The sequence below is a fragment of the Nerophis lumbriciformis genome, linkage group LG12 (genome assembly GCF_033978685.3).
Source record: "Nerophis lumbriciformis linkage group LG12, RoL_Nlum_v2.1, whole genome shotgun sequence".
Taxonomy (NCBI): Eukaryota; Metazoa; Chordata; class Actinopteri; order Syngnathiformes; family Syngnathidae; genus Nerophis; species Nerophis lumbriciformis.
In genome coordinates this window covers 14,716,965-14,736,694 of record NC_084559.2, presented here as the reverse complement: position 1 = coordinate 14,736,694, position 19,730 = coordinate 14,716,965, and the positions used below count along the sequence as shown (strand labels likewise).

General features: G+C 40.9%; 1 protein-coding gene across 1 annotated transcript in view; it reads right to left on the bottom strand.

Moving 5' to 3' along the window:
- Window positions 1-19,488, bottom strand: part of LOC140679259 (semaphorin-4C-like) — a 391,991-nt gene extending 372,503 nt beyond the window's left edge. The window contains exon 1 of the mRNA XM_072914311.1: window positions 19,227-19,488. The gene's annotated coding sequence lies outside the window, so the exon portion shown is untranslated. The remainder of the gene's footprint in view (window positions 1-19,226) is intronic.
- Window positions 19,489-19,730: the final 242 nt, after the last annotated feature.

The window sequence follows — 19,730 nt, the reverse complement described above, 5'->3', positions numbered from 1 at the left end:
ATTTGGGTGACTACTCCTTACTTTTACTTGAGTATTAAATCTCTAAAGTAACAGTACTCTTACTTGAGTACAAATGCTGGCTACTCTACCCACCTCTGTCCCTAACTGAAACTGAACTGAACTGAACTGAAACTGAAATTCTTCACTCTGTATTGCTTTTTTTAATAAGCACATTCTACTATTTTTGGCCTAAATTAAACATTTGCAAGCATAAAAATGGCTAAATGAACCAGAAATGTGTTGTATTGATATTGTTATTGTTATTGGCCACTAGATGAGAGTGTGCAGTTTAACATGGTGGCCTATGACTGGCTCAGCCTGACTGTCCGTTTCCAAGGAGCAGATCCTTCCACATGTTCAAATATAAAACATTTAACTTGGGACGTGGTCGCCATTTCTACGCTTTCTTGAATATTTTACGATTTACCGTTCACTTTCCTGGTCTTTGAAGCACTGCCACCAGAAGAGTCTGCTTCAAGTTGAAGTTAAAAAAGTCATGTTGTCCTTCCTCAGTGTAGCTACATGTGACTACTTAATTTTTTTCGATTAGATTTTCTTCCTTCGTGCACGTTGGAGTGCAGCATAACCACGAAATGTATTTAGGTAAAGGAGAAACACTTGGGCATTAGGAATGCGTCTCACGAGATTGCGTCGGTGTGACTAGTGAAGTGTCTTCCGGTGTGTGTCTGACTGTACTGTCCTAATAAGTAGACAAATATCCCTAATAAGGCAAGTACATGCGAGGACCATGCACGTTAGCACAAAGTCCATTCACACAAACATCAGCCCTGCTGTTCCCCTCCAGCACACACACAGATTCAGTGACACACAACCCATCTGTTCCACTCTCCAGACCTTACATCTGGCCTGACGTGAACCATAACTTGGTTCAACGCAAACACGTGCAGACACCGTGAAGCGTCACAGCAAACTGAGTCGGTCGATACTGTTGATGCAGCATCAGCGTGGCACCGGGCACAAAACACATGGCAGCTAAAACAAAATCTAATCTGGCTCTGAAAGGGCTTTCTAAAATGAAGGCAAAAAAAAGCAGACTGGATGAATCGAATCCTCAGGATCGCAAGCCTATTGTGTTTTGACTGCGGGGAGCTGGTGCTGTAGCTCAGTAAAAGGATAATGCAGAGCGTCTGACATACGTTAATCTGTAACAAACTCAGATGGCCAAAGGACTGAATAGCCTGTGTGTGTGATCCTGTACGCGAAACCAAGTTACGTATAGGGATGATACTCGAAACCGGTTCTCCCGGTTGTTCGATAAGAAAAGAACCGAATCCTCGGACTCGAATCCCTTTTTGAGAACCGGTACCCGTTATCGAGACCACTATAATAAAGAAAAAGAGTTGGTTCTTTATTCGAATCCCGTCCCGACAAGAAATGCCCCGTGTGACATCACAAGAAATGACGTCACGTAGCTCAGTCACTAGACGCAGATAGCGAAAGCAGGAAAAACAATGGACCGTAAAAAGCGCTCCAAGGTGTAATAAAGTTCAAAAGAAAAGGTAATAATCCAATGAATAACTTTACTGAGAGATTTGAGCAGGGTACAAACACATGACGAACACTTTTACGACTAACCGGAAACATAGCGACCAGGCTAGCAACGCACCTCCTTTACGGCAGGGGAACATTATCACCAGACCTATGTAAGCGTCAATATATACCTTGATGTTGCAGAAAAAAGACCATATATTTTTTTAACCGATTTCCGAACTCTAAATGGGTGAATTTTGGCGAATTAAACGCCTTTCTAATATTCGCTCTCGGAGCGGTTGTGACGTCACATCGGGAAGCAATCCGTCATTTTCTCAAACACCGAGTCAAATCAGCTCTGTTATTTTCCGTTTTTTCGACTGTTTTCCGTACCTTGGAGACATCATGCCTCGTCGGTGTGTTGTCGGAGGGTGTAACAACACGAACAGGGACGGATTCAAGTTGCACCAGTGGCCCAAAGATGCGAAAGTGGCAAGAAAATGGACGTTTGTTCCGCACACGCTACGACAGAGATGGCAAGAATGTGTGGATATCCTGCTACACTCAAAGCAGATGCATTTCCAACTGGACTGGACAGAGGGTATGTCTACAGAATATATTAATTGATGAAAATTGGGCTGTCTGCACTCTCAAAGTGCATGTTGTTGCCAAATGTATTTCATATGCTGTAAACCTAGTTCATAGTTGTTAGTTTCCTTTAATGCCAAACAAACACATACCAATCGTTGGTTAGAAGGCGATCGCCGAATTTGTCCTCGCTTTCTCCCGTGTCGCTGGCTGTCGTGTCGTTTTCGTCGGTTTCGCTTGCATACGGTTCAAACCGATATGGCTCAATAGCTTCAGTTTCTTCTTCAATTTCGTTTTCGCTACCTGCCTCCACACTACAACCATCCGTTTCAATACATGCGTAATCTGTTGAATCGCTTAAGCCGCTGAAATCCGAGTCTGAATCCGAGCTAATGTCGCTATAGCTTGCTGTTCTTTCTGCCATGTTTGTTTGTGTTGGCATCACTATGTGACGTCACAGGAAAATGGACGGGTGTATATAACGATGGTTAAAATCAGGCACTTTGAAGCTTTTTTTTAGGGATATTGCGTGATGGGTAAAATTTTGAAAAAAACTTCGAAAAATAAAATAAGCCACTGGGAACTGATTTTTAATGGTTTTAACCCTTCTGAAATTGATTGTGATAATGTTCCCCTTTAAAGCAACCGCAGCACATACATATATATACAACATATATGACATGATCTCCCTTTTTTAACTTTTGTTTTTCTTTCCTTGTAAACAAAACAAAATCACACTGTATATGTGTTGTCTGTCTAATTATAAATAATGCAGACGAGGCGTGTTGGCTGAGTTCTTGACCTTTACTTTCACAGCGTGTTCATAACCTCATTCTTAGCTGCCGGCGTGGCGACATGCAACAACACTTTTCGGGGCTACCGCGCATGCTCGTCACTCCCGTTGCATGCTGGGAAGTGTAGTTGTTATATTCCCTAGCCTAGCTCATAACATCACATCTTTCCCCCTATAAAGAAATAGTGTTAACTCAATGCAGTGTATTTCTTTTTTTAGCTTTAACTTTTCATTTGTTAGCATTGTAACCACATTTGCAAACAACTTTTCTCTTCATAGAATGTTCTTTCAATAAAGAAATAAAGTGCAAAAATGTCAAAGCATCATAACAAACATGTCATGTCTGTGTAATCATGTTTTGTTTTAAGTCATGTTTTGTTTAGTTTCTGGCTTTTCACTCCCTTGTCTTGTTTGCATGATTACCCATTAGTTTCACCTGTTCCACGTTTGGACTCATTGTGCACTCTTGTTTGTCACCATAGCAACCATTAGTTTTCACCTGTCACGTCACACACCTGTTTCACGTTTTGAGTCACGCACCTGCTTTCACTAATCATGTCCATAGTATTTAAGTTCATTCATTTTCTGTTGTTCGTCCTGACGACATCCCCGCATTTATGCCCCCTGTCACACTCTGTCCACCTCTGCGCACTTCATGTCCATGCCAAGTAAGTTTGTTTATTATTGCCACAGTTAGTGTTTTTTTTGTTGTTCCTAGTTTTTTGCCCCCGTGCAAGTCTTTTGTTTTCATTAGTCAAGTTGTACATCCGCCTTGAGCGCGCCTTTTGTTCTTTTGAGTGTTATTATTAAAAATGTATCTACCTTCACGCCATGACCAGTCCAATTCACTTGCACCTCGGGAGAACAAACCACGCCATAGTCCCCGTCTTGACAAAACAGTTATGTCAAATAGCAGCATAAGTGCACTTTTTGGAGAGCTGTATTATTTTCAGTTTTGTGCCCAAGGGACTGATTTTATTCAACACTATATTATTATTTATACACCTATAGTGATCACAGAGACAGGTTGTTTTTGTGTTACTGTATATATTTGTTTTTTCTGAAAAATCCCACTTAATATAACAACAGTCAATATTTATTTATTTTATTTTTTTAGGGGGGTAACAGTCAATATTTATTTATTTATTAGATTTAATTTTTTTCTTATATAATAAAAGTGAGCTTTTGTTAAACCAAATATTGTGTGTTTTTTCCATCTACAACAACCTATCTGGACTCAATAAGAGAATCGATAAGGAATCGGTTTGATTAGAGGATTCCATAATAGGCTCGAACTCGATAATTTCTTATCATCCCTAGTTACGTAACCCAGAATCATCACATTATCACCGGAGTTTGCAGTGCGTTGAGCAGCCTGCCATGTGACCTTCAGTATCTGTTGCGTTGACGTGATGCATGTGACACGCTGATGACAATTAAACATAGAGCAGGCAGGAGACATCTGGCACCGTGGTGACTTAACGGACATGATGCAATGTTGACCCTTCAGTGTCAAAACACACAGTTTCTGTCACATTTGCGGACACAGAAAATATAAAGGCATCCAACAGATGGGTGGTGCGCATGCAGGAATACACAGCATCAATCAGGGATGGGCATTGGGTTACATATATGTGTTTAACTATAGGGATAATTGCTCTCTTTACCCCAGCCAACTTCCCTGCAAACGGCTGACTAGAACAGTCAATCACTCGGCGCTTTCATCGAGTCAGACAAGCGCTCACATTCACACAGTCACTCAGTGGAGATTGATCCCACGCTGCATGCATGGAAGTCCAGCGAGTCGACCTGCAAGACTGCAAACGAGCTGACGCCAAATCAACAGCATGTTCGTATTTGTGGCAGTGCACGGGTAGATAATGTTGTTGTCTAATTTGCAACATGGGGTTAGTCTTTTTAAATCAAATCTTATCATTGTAAATTATACAATGCTGTCAAGGTGACCACGCCCCTAACCCTAGCCTCCACCGTCCCAGGTATTTAGGCAGTACCGTCCCAGGTATTTAGGCAATCTAAGGGAAAACCTGGATGCAAAACCTCTACCAACTGTACAGAGTTGTAGGAACAAGCTACATTGACAGACAATCCTATTATGATGTGGTTATGTGCAAGGGCGAACAGTTAGCACCGAATGTATGTAATGAATTTATGGGAAACACTGGGATGTCTATGTGTGTGTGTGTGTGTGTGTGTGTGTGTGTGTGTGTGTGTGTGTGAGAGAGAGAGAGAAACGTGTGAAGAGTGCATGAGGCAAGATGGGAAGGAGGCTGGCTGTCAGGATGTGGAGTCCATTGTCTGTCCGACAATAAAGATATCCAGTCTTCAGGAGTCCTATGGTGCTCTGAATAGAGGCATTAACATCTGGGGTCAGAGGGCTGCACAAAGTGTGTGTGCGTGTGTGTCTTTGTTGAAACTCTCCTGAGATTAAACAGATTTTTTTAAGACTTTCTGTCCAAACTGGGAATCATGCAAAAGAGAAACTGATTTACCGACTTGGCAAAATCCTCCCCCTAACCTGCATCAAATCTAGCATAATCTACTCTGTGTATTCATATTTAAGGATTATGTCTATTTCTAAGGGTCGTTGAACTTGATGTGACAAATTACAAGGTAAGTAAACAGAATTGCGAATGGATTATCCTCCGCTTTATACCCAATCCAAATGTCAATGTCTTGCTGCAGCTAACACCGCTGATATTACAGTCCTCTCGCTTTGCTGTTGACTCAGTGACACACAAAGATGACAGCAATCTGTGCAGCAAATGACGGCTATAAAAAGCCCTGAATATCTAAAAAGTATATTGACGGGAAGTGAGAGTGTGTTGCCCCTCCCTCCTTCATCATATTAACACAAACGTCTCCCAGAAAACCAGTTTCACCCCTCATGTTCTGTCTGTTAGTTAACTGGCACTGGCACCATTCACCTTGTAAAAGTAGAAAAAAACACCCCCTCCTCCTAAATCACCACCCTCCTTTAAACAAAAAAAACATTACTTCTCGCTGTTCATGTGTGGACCCCTGCCCCCACCCCAATAATTACAACAATCACTCAACTGAAGCTAATACTTTCCTCATTAAGGCAAAACACCATGAGGGAAGAACAGGTTGTGGAATTATAAGAGTTTAACTGCGGCAAACATGTAAGCTTTAACAGGTTTTACTGGGAATAGGATATACATATATCCACACTTGGGGGGGAAAAAAAATGTTCAACAAGATATTGATGGCGGGAAATTCGCACCACTGCACAGTCTTCTCTCCGCACACCATAAAGATTCCCAATATGGTCTCGGCCTGTACTCTAGATTGGTGACCAATGTGTGAAAATGATGACTCTGTCTTTCACAATTTGAGCCCGATGAATGCTGGCATTCAAGTGACCTCTTTATTTGGACACAAAACACTGCTGAACATAGACCTAAACCAGGGGTCGGCAACCCGCGGCTCCGGAGCCGCATGCGACTCTTTGATCACTCTGATGCGGCTCAGCAGCTTACTTGCTGAACCCCCCAATTTTCTCGTGAGACTTCCGGATTTTAGTGCCTCTCGCAGAAAACTCCCGGGATTAATATTCACCGATTTTCACCCTTACGGCTATAATAAGGGCGTGCCATGATGGTACAACATTTAGCGCCCTCTACAATCTGTATTAACAGCGTGCTGGCCCAACACTTGTTATACAATATACATCTTCTGCTTGCACACGTACGTGACAGCAAAGCATACTTGGTCAACAGCCACACAGACACTGACGGTGACCATATAAAACAACTTTAACACTCTTATTAATAATGCGCCACACTTTGAACCAAAACCAAACAAGAATGACAAACACATTTCGGGAGAACATCTGCACCTTAACACAACATAAACACAACAGCACAAACACCCAGAATCCCATGCAGCCCTGACTCTTCCGTGCTACATTATACACCCCTGCTATCACCAAACCCCGCCCCCACCCCAACCCTGCTCCCTCACACATCAACCCCCCCCCCCCTCTCTGTGCGTCGTTGAGGTGGGCGGGTTTGGTAGCGGGAAGAGTTAGGACTGCATGGGATTCTGGGTATTTGTCCTGTTGTGTTTATGTTGTGTTACAAATAATATTTCTATTAAATAAATTTGTTGTAACAAATAATATTTCTATTAAATAGGCTTTACTTTGCATTTTAATTAACGTGGGATTATTTTTTGTATTTAGAAATAATAGTACCAACTTATTTATTTATTTTTTTTTTTTTTCTCCAACATTTGTGGAACTGGCGTGGCGCCCCCTAATGGACGGCGCCCTTAGCATTTGCCTATACGGTCTATGCCACGGGCCGGCCCTGCCTTGCTGTCACCAACGTAAGCAAGCGGAAGTCCCGTACAACGTGTGGCTGTTCAGGCACGCTGGCTGAAGTGGGTGCTATATGCTGTACCATCACGGCACGCATGACGCTGACAAACGCCATTCATTTTAAAACCCGCGTGCCGCACCAGCTTTCAAATTCCACATAAAGGTGTGGGCAGCGTGTCTGAGACCCCAGCACAAAGCAAAAAAAACTTTTGTATGCAGTGTTATTTCATTTAAAATTTCAAAAAAATTTCGCGGCTCCCATTGTCTTCTATAATTTGTGAAACTGGTCAAAATGGATCTTTGCCTGGTAAAGGTTGCCGACCCCTGACCTAAACCAACCCCAACCCTATTTGCTTAGGTCACGTCCACACAGATATGGATATTTTAAAACAATGTGGTTTGGCCTCTCGCCCACACCTTGTGGGGCGGCATAGCTCGGTTGGTAGTTTGGCCGTGCCAGCAACTTGAGGGTTCCGGGTTCGATCCCCGCTTCCGCCATCCTAGTCACTGCCATTGTGTCCTTTGGCAAGACACTTTATCCACCTGCCCCCAGTGCCACCCACACTGGTTTAAATGTAACTTAGACATTGGGTTTCCATCCATCCATCTTCATCCGCTTATCCGAGGTCGGATCGCGGGGGCAGCAGCCTAAGCAGGGAAGCCCAGACTTCCCTCTCCCCAGCCACTTCGTCCAGCTCCTCCCGGGGGATCCCGAGGCGTTCCCAGGCCAGCCGGGAGACATAGTCTTCCCAACGTGTCCTGGGTCTTCCCCGTGGCCTCCTACCGGTCGGACGTGCCCTAAACACCTCCGGAGGGAGGCGATCGGGTGGCATCCTGACCAGATGCCCGAACCACCTCATCTGGCTCCTCTCGATGTGGAGGAGCAGCGGCTTTACTTTGAGCTCCCCCCAGATGACAGAGCTTCTCACCCTATCTCTAAGGGAGAGCCCCGCCACCCGGCGGAGGAAACTCATTTCGGCCGCTTGTACCCGTGATCTTGTCCTTTCGGTCATAACCCAAAGCTCATGACCATAGGTGAGGATGGGAACGTAGATCGACCGGTAAATTGAGAGCTTTGCCTTCCGGCTCAGCTCCTTCTTCACCACAACGGATCGATACAGCGTCCGCATTACTGAAGATGCCGCACCGATCCGCCTGTCGATCTCACGATCCACTCTTCCCTCACTCGTGAACAAGACTCCGAGGTACTTGAACTCCTCCACTTGGGGCAGGGTCTCCTCCCCAACCCGGAGATGGCACTCCACCCTTTTCCGGGCGAGAACCAAGGACTCAGATTTGGAGGTGCTGATTCTCATCCCAGTCGCTTCACACTCAGCTGCGAACCGATCCAGTGAGAGCTGAAGGTCCTGGCCAGATGAAGCCATTAGGACCACATCATCTGCAAAAAGCAGAGACCTAATCCTGCAGCCACCAAACCAGATCCCCTCAACGCCTTGACTGCGCCTAGAAATTCTGTCCATAAAAGTTATGAACAGAATCGGTGACAAAGGGCAGCCTTGGCGGAGTCCAACCCTCACTGGAAACGTGTCCGACTTACTACCGGCAATGCGGACCAAGCTCTGGCACTGATCATACAGGGAGCGGACTGCCACAATCAGACAGTCCGATACCCCATACTCTCTGAGCACTCCCCACAGGACTTCCCGAGGGACACGGTCGAATGCCTTCTCCAAGTCCACAAAACACATGTAGACTGGTTGGGCAAACTCCCATGCACCCTCAAGGACCCTGCCGAGAGTATAGAGCTGGTCCACAGTTCCACGACCAGGACGAAAACCACACTGTTCCTCCTGAATCCGAGGTTCGACTATCCGGCGTAGCCTCCTCTCCAGTACGCCTGAATAGACCTTACCGGGAAGGCTGAGGAGTGTGATCCCACGATAGTTAGAACACACCCTCCGGTTCCCCTTCTTAAAGAGAGGAACCACCACCCCGGTCTGCCAATCCAGTGGTACCGAACGTAGATCGACCGGTAAATTGAGAGCTTTGCCTTCCGGCTCAGCTCCTTCTTCACCACAACGGATCGATACAGAAATTCGATACAGAAATTCCAAACATGTTTCAGGAATTTTCTGCTCTACTTCAACAATTCTAAAAAAAAATCCCGGATTTCCCATAATTCCTTTTTTTTTTTTTGTATTTTCCCCATTTAAAATTATTTGGCTATTTTTCATCCATCCATCCATCCATCCATTTTCTACTGCTTATTCCCTCCGGGGTCGCGGGGGCGCTGGAGCTCAGCTACAATCGGGCGGAAGGCGGAGTACACCCTGGACAAGTCGCCACCTCATCGCAGGGCTATTTTTCAAACTTCCACAATTCCCACATTCTTCAACACATTCAAACCATTCCACCTTCAACACATTCAACTCATTCAAACTAACATTTTTCTACATTCAACACATTTCCAGGAATTCACGTTTTTTGGTGACATATTTCCACCCTTAAGTTCGACTACTCCTTTCACATTTTTCAACCCATTTCAACCGCTCCACCGTCAAAACGCCCCTCATATTCAGGACAAAAACCAAGTTGATTAAGGAACTACAGAAATTCTTGGTTTTACCAAAATTCCAGGAATTTCTCAATTAAAAAAGGTCTCTAATTCAACATTTCTTGACCGACTTAAACAATTCCAACACCAACCAATTCAGCTCATTCAGGACATTCATGGTCCTAATCATTTCTTTAAAAAAAATCCCACTTTTTCCCAAAATTTCCAGGAAGATCCCATTGAACTGAATGGGACACTTTTTCCAAGTTGCACAATTCCCACATTTTTCAACCTATTCAAACCATTTTTTAAGGGATTCACTCCCTTGTTTGATTCCTTTCCAACTGCTTCAGACCGCAGTGCGCTTTATTTACTCTGCTATGAATGGGAATAAAGTTGCACCACAAAGCAAGTCGGACAAAAACCAAGTTGGTTAAGGAACAAGACAAATTCCCGGTTTTCATGAAATTCCAGGAATTACTCAATTAAAAACTGTTGCTAATTCATCATTTCTTGACCGATTTAAACAATTCCAACACCAACCAATTCAGCTCATTCAGGACATCCATGCTCCTAATCATTTTTTTTTAAATCCCGCTTTTCCCAAAATTCACAAATTTTCAGGAAGTTCCCTTTGAAATTAATGAGACGTTTTTCAAACTTCAACTTTTCCCACATTTTACCAAAATTCCAGGAATTTCTCAATTAAAAATGGTCTCTAATTCAACATTTCTTGAACGATTTAAATGATTCCAACACCAACCAATTCAGCTCATTCAGGACATGCATGCTCCTAAACATTTTCAAAAAAATCCCGCTTTTCTCCAAATTTCCAGGAAGTTCCCATTGAAATTAATGAGACATTTTTCAAACTTCCACTATTCCGACATTCTTTCTTCAACCCATTCAAACCATTCCACCTTCAACACACTCAACTCATCCTGGACATTCCAACTACCATTTTTCAAAATTCAACAAATTCCAGGAATTCACGTTTTTTGAACCCTTAAGTTCGACTACTCCTTTCACATTTTTCAACTCATTTCAACCGTTCCACCGTCAAAACACTCCTCATATTCAGGACAAAAACCAAGTTGGTTAAGGAACTAGAACAATTCCCGGTTTTTCCGAAATTCCAGGAATTTCTCAATTGTAAACTGTCACAAATTCATAATTTCTTGACCGATTTAAACAATTCCAACACCAACCAATTCAGCTCATTCAGGACATTCATGCTCCTAATCATTTTCAAAAAATCCCACTTTTCCCAAAATTCCCAAATTTCCAGGAAGTTCCCATTGAAATGAGGGGGCATTTTTCCAAGTTGGACAATTCCCACATTTTTCAACCCATTCAAACCATTCCACCTTCAACACATTCAACTGATCCTGGACATTCAAACTACCACCTTCAAAACGCTCCTCATATTCAGGACAAAAACCAAGTTGGTTAAGGAACTAGAAAAATTCCCGGTTTTACCAAAATTCCAGGAATTTCTTAAATAAAAACGGTCACTAATTCAACATTTCTTGACCGATTTAAACAATTCCAACACCAGCCAATTCAGCTCATTCAGGACATTCATGCTCCTAATCATTTAAAAAAAAAATCCCACTTTCCCCAAAATTTCCAGGAAGTTCCCATTGAAATGAATGACATTCATAACTATTCCCACATTCTTCAACCCATTCAAACCATAGACAAAAACCAAGTTGGTTAAGGAACTAGAAAAATTCCCGGTTTTACCAAAAATCCCAAATTTCCAGGAAGTTCCCATTGAAATGAATGGGCCATTTTTCTAAGTTGCATAATTCCCACAGTTTTCAACCTATTCAAACCATTTTTTAAGGGATTAACCCTCTTGGTTGATTCCTTTCCAACTGCTCCTGACCGCAGTGCGCTTTATTTACTCTGCTATGAATGGGAATAAAGTTGCACCACAAAGCAAGTCGGACAAAAACCAAATTGGTTAAGGAACTAGAAAAATTCCCGGTTTTCATGAAATTCCAGGAATTACTCAATTAAAAACTGTTGCTAATTCACCATTTCTTGACCGATTTAAACAATTCCAACACCAACCAATTCAGCTCATTCAGGACATCCATGCTCCTAATCATTTTTTTTTAAATCCCGCTTTTCCCAAAATTCACAAATTTTCAGGAAGTTCCCTGAATTGAGACATTTTTCAAACTTCCACTGTTCCGACATTCTTTCTTCAACCCATTCAAACCATTCCCCCTTCAACACATTCAACTCATCCTGGACATTCCAACTACCATTTTTCCAAATTCAACAAATTTCCAGGAATTCACGTTTTTTGAACCCTTAAGTTCGACTACTCCTTCCACATTTTTCAACCCATTTCAGCCGTTCCACCGTCAAAACACTCCTCATATTCAGGACAAAAACCAAGTTGGTTAAGGAACTAGAACAATTCCTGTTTTTTCAGAAATTCCAGGAATTTCTCAATTAAAAACTGTCACTAATTCCTCATTTCTTGACCGATTTAAACAATTCCAACACCAACCAATTCAGCTCAATCAGGACATTCATGTTCCTAATCATTTTCCAAAAAATCCCGCTTTTCCCCACATTCTTCAACCCTTTCAAACCATTCCACCTTCAACACACTCAACTCATCCTGGACATTCCAACTACCATTTTTCCAAATTCAACAAATTTCCAGGAATTCCCATTTTTTGAACCCTTAAGTTCAACTACTCCTTTCACATTGTTCAACCTATTTCAACTGTTCCACCGTCAAAACACTCTTCATATTGAGGACAAAAACTAAGTTGGTTAAGGAACTAGAACAATTCCCGGTTTTTCCGAAATTCCAGGAATTTCTCAATTAAAAACTGTCACAAATTCATCATTTCTTGACCGATTTAAACAATTCCAACACCAACCAATTCAGCTCTATCAGGACATTCATGCTCCTAATCATTTTCAAAAAATCCCACTTTTCCCAAAATTCCCAAATTTCCAGGAAGTTCCCGTTGAAATGAAGGGGGCATTTTTCCAAGTTGGACAATTCCCACATTTTTCAACCCATTCAAACGATTCCACCTTCAACACATTCAACTGATCCTGGACATTCAAACTACCACCGTCAAAACGCTCTTCATATTCAGGACAAAAACCAAGTTGGTTAAGGAACTAGAAAAATTCCCGGTTTTACCAAAATTCTAGGAATTTCTCAATTAAAAACTGTCACTAATTCAACGTTTCTTGACCGATTTAAACAATTCCAACACCAGTCAATTCAGCTCATTCAGGACATGCATCTTCCTAATCATTTCTTTAAAAAAATCCCACTTTCCTTAAAATTTCCAGGAAGTTCCCATTGAAATGAATGACATTCATAACTATTCCCACATTCTTCAACCCATTCAAACCATGGACAAAAACCAAGTTGGTTAAGGAACGAGAAAAATTCCCGGTTTTACCAAAATTCCCAAATTTCCAGGAAGTTCCCATTGAAATGAATGGGACATGTTTCCAAGTTGCACAATTCCCACATTTTTCAACCTATTCAAACCATTTTTTAAGGGATTAACCCTCTCGGTTGATTCATTTCCAACTGCTTCAGACCGCAGTGCGCTTTATTTACTCTGCTATGAATGGGAATAAAGTTGCACCACAAAGCAAGTCGGACAAAAACCAAGTTGGTTAAGGAACAAGACAAATTCCCGGTTTTACCTAAATTCCAGGAATTACTTAATTAAAAAGTCATAATTTCTTGACCGATTTAAACAATTCCAACACCAACCAATTCAGCTCATTCCGGACATTCATGTTCCTAATCATTTTCAAAAAAATCCCGCTTTTCCCCAAATTCCAGGAAGTTCCCATTGAAATGAATGACATCATTTTTCAAACTTCAACTATTCCCACATTCTTCAACCCATTCAAACCATTCCACCTTCAACACATTCAACTCATCCTGGACATTCAAACTACCATTTTTCCACATTCAACACATTTCCAGAAATTCCTTTTGGTAACCTATTTCCACTCTTAAGATCGACTACCCCCTTTCACATTTTTCAACCCATTTCAACCGTTCCACCGTCAAAACGCCCCCTCAGATTCAGGACAAAAACCAAGTTGGTTAAGGAACTAGAAAAATTCCCGGTTTTACCAAAATTCCAGGAATTTCTTAAATAAAAACGGTCACTAATTCAACATTTCTTGACCGATTTAAACAATTCCAACACCAGCCAATTCATGCTCCTAATCATTTCTTTAAAAAAAATCCCACTTTCCCCAAAATTTCCAGGAAGTTCCCATTGAAATGAATGACATCATTTTTCAAACTTCAACTATTCCCACATTCTTCAACCCATTCAAACCATGGACAAAAACCAAGTTGGTTAAGGAACGAGAAAAATTCCCGGTTTTACAAAAATTCCCAAATTTCCAGGAAGTTCCCATTGAAATGAATGGGACATGTTTCCAAGTTGCACAATTCCCACATTTTTCAATCTATTCAAACCATTTTTAAGGGATTAACCCTCTTGGTTGATTCATTTCCAACTGCTTCAGACCGCAGTGCGCTTTATTTACTCCGCTATGAATGGGAATAAAGTTGCACCACAAAGCAAGTCGGACAAAAACCAAGTTGGTTAAGGAACAAGACAAATTCCCCGTTTTACCAAAATTCCAGGAATTACTTAATTAAAAATTCATAATTTCTTGACCGATTTAAACAATTCCAACACCAACCAATTCAGCTCATTCATGCTCCTAAACATTTTCAAAAAATCCCGCTTTTCCCCAAATTTCCAGGAAGTTCCCATTGAAATGAATGACATCATTTTTCAAACTTCAACTATTCCCACATTCTTCAACCCATTCCCCCTTCAACACATTCAACTCATCGTGGACATTCAAACTACCATTTTTCCACATTCAACAAATTTCCAGGAATTCCCATTTTTTGAACCCTTAAGTTCAACTACTCCTTTCACATTGTTCAACCCATTTCAACTGTTCCACCGTCAAAACACTCTTTATATTCAGGACAAAAACTAAGTTGGTTAAGGAACTAGAAAAATTCCCGGTTTTACCAAAATTCCAGGAATTTCTTATATAAAAACTGTCACTAATTCAACATTTCTTGACCGATTTAAACAATTCCAACACCAACCAATTCAGCTCAATCAGGACATCCATGCTTCTAATCATTTTCCAAAAAATCCCACTTTTCCCAAAATTCCCAAATTTCCAGGAAGTTCCCGTTGAAATGAAGGGGGCATTTTTCCAAGTTGGACATCCATCCATCCACCCATTCAAACCATTCCACATTCAACTGATCCTGGACATTCAAACTACCACCGTCAAAACGCTCCTCATATTCAGGACAAAAATCAAGTTGGTTAAGGAACTAGGAAAATTCCCGGTTTTACCAAAATTCCAGGAATTTCTTAAATAAAAACTGTCACTAATTCAACATTTCTTTACCGATTTAAACAATTACAACACCAGTCAATTCAGCTCATTCAGGACATTCATGCTCCTAATAATTAAAAAAAAAAATCCCACTTTCCCCAGAATTTCCAGGAAGTTCCCATTGAAATGAATGACATTCATAACTATTCCCACATTCTTCAACCCATTCAAACAATGGACAACAACCAAGTTGGTTAAGGAACGAGAAAAATTCCCGGTTTTACAAAAATTCCCAAATTTCCAGGAAGTTCCCATTGAAATGAATGGGACATTTTTCCAAGTTGCACAATTCCCACATTTTTCAACCTATTCAAACCACTTTTTAAGGGATTAACCCTCATGGTTGATTCATTTCCAACTGCTTCAGACCGCAGTGCGCTTTATTTACTCTGCTATGAATGGGAATAAAGTTGCACAACAAAGCAAGTCGGACCAAAACGAAGTTGGTTAAGGAACAAGAAAAATTCCCGGTTTTCCCGAAATTCCAGGAATTACTCAATCGAAAACTCATAATTTCTTGACCAATGTAAACAATTCCAACACCAACCAATTCAGCTCATTCATGCTCCTAAACATTTTCAAAAAATCCCGCTTTTCCCCAAATTTCCAGGAAGTTCCCATTGAAATGAATGACATCATTTTTCAAACTTCAACTATTCCCACATTCTTCAACCCATTCAAACCATTCCACCTTCAACACAGTCAACTCATCCTGGACATTCCAACTACCATTTTTTCAAATTCAACAAATTTCCAGGAATTCCCATTTTTTGAACCCTTAAGTTCAACTACTCCTTTCACATTGTTCAACCCATTTCAACTGTTCCACCGTCAAAACACTCTTCATATTGAGGACAAAAATTAAGTTGGTTAAGGAACTAGAACAATTCCCGGTTTTTCCGAAATTCCAGGAATTTCTCAATTAAAAACTGTCACAAATTCATCATTTCTTGACCGATTTAAACAATTCCAACACCAACCAATTCAGATCATTCAGGACATTCATGCTCCTAATCATTTTCCAAAAAAATCCCACTTTTCCCAAAATTCCCAAATTTCCAGGAAGTTCCCGTTGAAATGAATGGGGCATTTTTCCAAGTTGGACAATTCTCACATTTTTCAACCCATTCAAACCATTCCACCTTCAACACATTCAACTGATCCTGGACATACAAATTACCACCGTCAAAACGCTCCTCATATTCAGGACAAAAATCAAGTTGGTTAAGGAACTAGAAAAATTCCCGGTTTTACCAAAATTCCAGGAATGTCTTATATAAAAACTGTCACTAATTCAACATTTCTTGACCGATTTAAACAATTCCAACACCAGCCATTCAGGACATTCATGCTCCTAATAATTAAAAAAAAATCCCACTTTCCCCAAAATTTCCAGGAAGTTCCCATTAAAATTAATGACATTCATAACTATTCCCACATTCTTCAACCCATTCAAACCATGGACAAAAAACCAAGTTGGTTAAGGAACGAGAAAAATTCCCGGTTTTACCAAAATTCCCAAATTTCCAGGAAGTTCCCATTGAAATGAATGGGACATTTTTCCAAGTTGCACAATTCCCACATTTTTCAACCTATTCAAACCATTTTTTAAGGGATTAACCCTCTTGGTTGATTCATTTCCAACTGCTTCAGACCGCAGTGCGCTTTATTTACTCTGCTATGAATGGGAATAAAGTTGCACCACAAAGCAAGTCGGACAAAAACCAAGTTGGTTAAGGAACAAGACAAATTCCCAGTTTTACCAAAATTCCAGGAATTACTTAATTAAAAAGTCATAATTTCTTGACCGATTTAAACAATTCCAACACCAACCAATTCAGCTCATTCCGGACATTCAAGTTCCTAATCATTTTCAAAAAAAATCCCGCTTTTCCTCAAATTCCAGGAAGTTCCCATTGAAATGAGTGACATCATTTTTCAAACTTCAACTATTCCTACATTCTTCAACCCATTCAAACCATTCCACATTCAACTCATCCTGGACATTCAAACTACCATTTTTCCACATTCAACACATTTCCAGAAATTCCTTTTGGTAACCTATTTCCACTCTTAAGATCGACTACCCCCTTTCACATTTTTCAACCCATTTCAACCGTTCCACCGTCAAAACGCCCCTCATATTCAGGACAAAAACCAAGTAGGTTAAGGAACTAGAAAAATTCCCGGTTTTACCAAAATTCCAGGAATTTCTTAAATAAAAACGGTCACTAATTCAACATTTCTTGGCCGATTTAAACAATTCCAACACCAGTCAATTCAGCTAATTCAGGACATTCATGCTCCTAATCATTTTCAAAAAAATCACGCTTTTCCCAAAATTCCCAAATTTCCAAGAAGTTCCCATTGAAATGAATGACATCATTTTTCAAACTTCAGCTATTCCCACATTTTTCAACCCATTCAAACCATTCCACCTTCAACACATTCAACTCATCCTGGACATTCAAGCTACCATTATTCCACATTTAACACATTTCCAGAAATTCCCGTTTTTTGGAAACCTATTTCCACCCTTAAGTTCGACTACTCCTTTCACATTTTTCAACCCATTTCAACCGTTCCACCGTCAAAACGCACCACATATTCAGGACAAAAACCAAGCTGGTTAAGGAACTAGAACAATTCCCGGTTTTACCAAAATTCCAGGAATTTCTTATATAAAAACTGTCATTAATTCAACATTTCTTGACCGATTTAAACAATTCCAACACCAGCCAATTCAGCTCATTCAGGACATTCATGCTCCTATTCATTTCTTTTAAAAAAATCCCACTTTCCCAAAAATTTCCAGGAAGTTCCCATTGAAATGAATGACATCATTTTTCAAACTTCAGCTATTCCCACATTCTTCAACCCATTCAAACCATTCCACCTTCAACACATTCAACTCATCCTGGACATTCAAGCTACCATTTTTCCACATTTAACACATTTCGAGAAATTCCCGTTTTTTGGAAACCTATTTCCACCCGTAAGTTCGACTACTCCTTTCACATTTTTCAACCCATTTCAACCGTTCCACCGTCAAAACGCACCACATATTCAGGACAAAAACCAAGCTGGTTAAGGAACTAGAACAATTCCCGGTTTTACCAAAATTCCAGGAATTTCTGATATAAAAACTGTCACTAATTCAACATTTCTTGACCGATTTAAACAATTCCAACACCAGCCAATTCAGCTCATTCAGGACATTCATGCTCCTAATAATTAAAAAAAAAAAATCCCACTTTCCCCAAAATTTCCAGGAAGTTCCCATTGAAATGAATGACATCATTTTTCAAACTTCAACTATTCCCACATTCTTCAACCCATTCAAACCATGGACAAAAACCAAGTTGGTTAAAGAACTAGAAAAATTCCCGGTTTTACCAAAATTCCAGGAATTTCTTAAATAAAAACGGTCACTAATTCAACATTTCTTGACCGATTTAAACAATTCCAACACCAGCCAATTCATGCTCCTAATCATTTCTTTAAAACAAATCCCGCTTTCCCCAAAATTTCCAGGAAGTTCCCATTGAAATGAATGACATCATTTTTCAAACTTCAACTATTCCCACATTCTTCAACCCATTCAAAACCATGGACAAAAACCAAGTTGGTTAAGGAACTAGAAAAATTCCTGGTTTTACAAAAATTCCCAAATTTCCAGGAAGTTCCCATTGAAATGAATGGGACATTTTTCCAAGTTGCACAAATCCCACATTTTTCAACCTATTCAAACCATTTTTTAAGGGATTGGATTGGTTGATTCATTTCCAACTGCTTCAGACCGCAGTGCGCTTTATTTACTCTGCTATGAATGGGAATAAAGTTGCACCACAAAGCAAGCCGGGGGAAAAAAACAAAAAAACGTTTTTAAAAGAGCGAAACGATGCCGGCACGTCCCAGGGAAAGGTTTTCATGGCAACAGTTGACCGGTAGCCTCGGACTCCTCTGGAGGCTTCGTCTACTTTGAAGCCATCACGTTTAAACACAAACAACGTCAACAAACTTACCTTGTTATTATTATTAATATGATGATTATGACCGGGCAGATCACGACGATGCTGCGCGTGTTACTCCGCCGTTACAACCGATATCCTTCCTCCTCCTCCTCCTCTTCTCCGTTAATCACCGATTTTTCTTTGAAGTTATAAATCAATCCACATCGCTCCTCTTGTCTTTCGGTCCCTTCCCTCCGGTAGAAAAATGTCCGTAAAAAGCTGGAGATCCCGTCATGTAGTTTGTCCACACACGAAGGAAGTGGCCGAGCGCAACTCTCGCTCCCAAGGCTTTGTAACAGGAAACCCGAGGAAGAGGAGGAGGAGGAAGAGGAGGACGCGGAGAGAGAGAGGGGGGGGAGAGAGAGAGAGAGAGAGAGAGAGAGAGACAACGTGTCTTCCTCCAAGTTGCACACGCACATGGGTGGAGGGATGAAGACGTTAGCGTGTGCTCCTGCGGCACATCACAGCAGGACTTCTTTTTAGGAAAAACAAAAAGGCAGACCAACCAACAGGTCC